General features: G+C 35.5%; 1 protein-coding gene across 1 annotated transcript in view; it reads left to right on the forward strand.

Moving 5' to 3' along the window:
* Positions 1-469: 469 nt before the first annotated feature.
* The window catches only part of LOC133640818 (potassium channel subfamily K member 3-like), a 12,522-nt gene continuing 8,237 nt past the window's right edge, over positions 470-4,754 (forward strand). Inside the window, exon 1 of the mRNA XM_062034497.1 lies at positions 470-534. The gene's annotated coding sequence lies outside the window, so the exon portion shown is untranslated. The remainder of the gene's footprint in view (positions 535-4,754) is intronic.

The following is a 4,754-nucleotide window of genomic DNA, read 5'->3' on the forward strand; positions in this document are numbered from 1 at the left end:
CAGCAACAATGAATGTTATTGTTTCCGGTCGGACCTCTTAATGGACGGACACATTGATCCAGACAGGCAGCAACAATGAATATTATTGTTTCCGGTCGGACCTCTTAATGGACGGACACATTGATCCAGACAGGCAGCGACAATGAATATTATTGTTTCCGGTCGGACCTCTTAATGGACGGACACATTGATCCAGACAAGCAACAACAATGAATATTATTGTTTCCGGTCGGACCTCTTAATGGACGGACACATTGATCCAGACAGGCAGCAACAATGAATATTATTGTTTCCCGTCGGACCTCTTAATGGACGGACACATTGATCCAGACAGGCAGCAACAATGAATATTATTGTTTCCGGTCGGACCTCTTAATGGACGGACACATTGATCCAGACAGGCAGCAACAATGAATATTATTGTTTCCGGTCGGACCTCTTAATGGACGGACACATTGATCCAGACAGGCAGCAACAATGGTAGAAATCCACACGTGACGTGTAAGCTTCCTCACCAAACTTGGTCATAGATGTGTAAGTAGATATTGTGCATAAAGATATTTAGTTTATTTTGTATTGAAATTGCTGACTTTGTGATGTATTTTTTTATTCGCGGTCGTGTTGTTGTTTTGTCTGAGAGTAAAACTCAGAGCTCGTTTAATACATGCAGCGCTACATTTGACCGCTAGAGGGCGACAACGCTACACCTTACTTTAGAGTCCCAGACATATATATATATATATATATATATATATATATATATATATATATATATATATATATATATATATATATATATATATATATATATATATATATATATATATATATATATATATATATACATTGTCCTGTAGATGTTGTTTACTTTGTATATACGTACACATATGTGGTTGTGGGAATGTGTTAACACTCAACCTTCTATTTCATTCATGTGAAACACACAATGGACGCTATATTTTTGTTAACGTTTATTTTATGTTCATATTTTCAGTCTTACAATCCGAAATGAGTCTTTTTTTTTTTTTATCCACATGAGGCACGCCACATGTTGCACGTAGCATGTTGGTCAACACACGCGCAGCACTCGCAAGCAGAAACAATGTGAAGACAGACGAGGGAGAATGGACGTGTTTTGGCGTACAAACTAAAGCTAGAGTAGGCGGAGCTATAAACACTGACGCGCCGCTCTAGCTGCGTCTCTCCGTGGTGTTTTGGCTTCTTCTAAATCACTCATTCTCGCCTCCATGGCGACACATAATGTAAGTTTCTTACAAGTAGCATTATCACTGCAGGACGAGGAATAGCTAAACATGCTTCACTACCAGAAAAAGATGAGTATCGTCTATAATAACGACAGAGAAAGATGGGTACAGTCTATAATAACACCAGAAAAAGATTAGTACAGTCTATAATAACACCAGAAAAAGATGAGTACAGTCTCTAATAACACCAAAAAAGATGAGTATCGTCTATAATAACGCCAGAGAAAGATGAGTACAGTCTTTAATAATGCCAGAAAAGACGAGTACCGTCTATAATAACGCCAGAAAAAGATGAGTATCGTCTATAGTAACGACAGAGGAAGATGAGTACAGTCTATAATAACACCAGAAAAGAAGAGTAGCGTCTATAATAACGCCAAAGAAAGATGAGTACAGTCTATAATAACACCAGAAAAGATGATTACCATCTATAATAACACCAGAAAAGAAGAGTAGCGTCTATAATAACGACAGAGAAAGATAAGTACAGTCTATAATAACACCAGAAAAGATGAATATCTTCTATAATAACACCAGAGAAAGATGAGTACAGTCTATAATAACACCAGAAAAGATGAGTACCGTCTATAATAATGCCAGAGAAAGATGAGTACAGTCTATAACAACACCAGAAAAAAGATGAGTACAGTCTATAATAACACCAGAAAAGAAGAGTAGCGTCTATAATAACGCCAGAGAAAGATGAGTACAGTCTATAATAACGCCAGAAAAAGATGAGTACAGTCTATAATAACACCAGAAAAGATGAGTAGCGTCTATAATAACACCAGAGAAAGATGAGTACAGTCTATAATAACACCAGAAAAGATGAGTACCGTCTATAATAACACCAGAAAAGATGAGTACCGTCTATAATAACGCCAGAGAAAGATGAGTACAGTCTATAATAACACCAGAAAAGATGAGTACCGTCTATAATAACACCAGAAAAGATGAGTACCGTCTATAATAACGCCAGAGAAAGATGAGTATAGTCTATAATAACACCAGAAAAGATGAATATCTTCTATAATAACACCAGAGAAAGATGAGTACAGTCTATAATAACACCAGAAAAGATGAGTACCGTCTATAATAATGCCAGAGAAAGATGAGTACAGTCTATAACAACACCAGAAAAAAGATGAGTACAGTCTATAATAACACCAGAAAAGAAGAGTAGCGTCTATAATAACGCCAGAGAAAGATGAGTACAGTCTATAATAACGCCAGAAAAAGATGAGTACAGTCTATAATAACACCAGAAAAGATGAGTAGCGTCTATAATAACACCAGAGAAAGATGAGTACAGTCTATAATAACACCAGAAAAGATGAGTACCGTCTATAATAACACCAGAAAAGATGAGTACCGTCTATAATAACGCCAGAGAAAGATGAGTACAGTCTATAATAACACCAGAAAAGATGAGTACCGTCTATAATAACACCAGAAAAGATGAGTACCGTCTATAATAACGCCAGAGAAAGATGAGTATAGTCTATAATAACACCAGAAAAAAGATGAGTACAGTCTCTAGTAACACCAGAAAAGATGAGTATCGTCTACAATAACACCAGAGAAAGATGAGTACAGTCTATAATAACACCAGCAAAGATGAGTACCGTCTATAATAACGCCAGAAAAAGATGAATACAGTCTCTAATAACACCAGAAAAGATGAGTATCATCTATAATAACACCAGAAAGATGAGTACCGTCTATAATAACACCAGAAAAGATGAGTACCGTCTATAATAACGCCAGAGAAAGATGAATACAGTCTCTAATAACACCAGAAAAGATTAGTATTGTCTAAAATAACGCCAGAGAAAGATGAGTACAGTCTATAATAACACCAGAAAAGATGAGTATCCTCTATAATAACGCCAGAGAAAGATGAGTACAGTCTATAATAACACCAGAAAAGATGAGTATCGTCTATAATAACACCAGAAAAGATGAGTGTCTATAATAACGCCAGAAAAATATGAGTACAGTCTCTAATAACACAAGAAAAGATGAGTACCGTCTATAATAACGCCAGAGAAAGATGAGTACAGTGTATAATAACACCAGAAAAGATGAGTATCGTCTACAATAACGCCAGAGAAAGATGAGTACAGTCTATAATAATGCCAGAAAAAGATGAGTACAGTCTATAATAACACCAGAAAAGATGAGTAGCGTCTATAATAACGCCATAGAAAGATGAGTATAGTCTATAATAACACCAGAAAAAAGATGAGTACAGTCTCTAGTAACACCAGAAAAGATGAGTATCGTCTACAATAACACCAGAGAAAGATGAGTACAGTCTATAATAACACCAGAAAAAGATGAGTATTGTCTATAATAACGCCAGAGAAAGATGAGTACAGTCTATAATAACACCAGAAAAAGATGAGTACAGTCTATAATAACACCAGAAAAGATGAGTACCGTCTATAATAACACCAGAAAAGATGAGTATCGTCTATAATAACGCCAGAGAAAGATGAGTACAGTCTATAATGACACCAGAAAAAGATGAGTACAGTCTATAATAACACCAGAAAAAGATGAGTACAGTCTATAATAACACCAGAAAAAGATGAGTACAGTCTATAATAACACCAGAAAAGATGAGTATCGTCTATAATAACGCCAGAAAAAGATGAATACAGTCTCTAATAACACCAGAAAAGATGAGTACCATCTATAATAACACCAGAAAAGATGAGTACAGTGTATAATAACACCAGAAAAGATGAGTATCGTCTATAATAACGCCAGAAAAAGATGAGTACAGTCTATAATAACACCAGAAAAGATGAGTATCGTCTATAACACCAGAAAAGATGAGTATCGTCTATAATAACACCACAAAAAGATGAGTACAGTCTCTAATAACACCAGAAAAGATGAGTACAGTCTCTAATAACACCAGAAAAGATGAGTATCGTCTATAATAACACCAGAAAAGATGAGTATCGTCTATAACACCAGAAAAGATGAGTATCGTCTATAATAACGCCAGAAAAAGATGAGTACAGTCTATAATAACACCAGAAAAGATGAGTATCGTCTATAACACCAGAAAAGATGAGTATCGTCTATAATAACACCACAAAAAGATGAGTACAGTCTCTAATAACACCAGAAAAGATGAGTACAGTCTCTAATAACACCAGAAAAGATGAGTATCGTCTATAATAACACCAGAAAAGATGAGTATCGTCTATAACACCAGAAAAGATGAGTATCGTCTATAATAACACCACAAAAAGATGAGTACAGTCTCTAATAACACCAGAAAAGATAAGTACCGCCTATAATAACGCCAAAGAATATAAATAAAGAAAAAGATGCTAGATTTGTTGGTAGTCGTTTTAAAAAAAGAGAGTTTCTAATAGTCCCATGCAATAGCTAACTGCTAACAACAAGCTAGCACTCCTGATGTAAACAAATGCCGGGGTGGATCTATACAAGTACCGATGGTAATGATTA

Source organism: Entelurus aequoreus, linkage group LG23 (assembly GCF_033978785.1).
Source record: "Entelurus aequoreus isolate RoL-2023_Sb linkage group LG23, RoL_Eaeq_v1.1, whole genome shotgun sequence".
NCBI classification, from domain to species: domain Eukaryota; kingdom Metazoa; phylum Chordata; class Actinopteri; order Syngnathiformes; family Syngnathidae; genus Entelurus; species Entelurus aequoreus.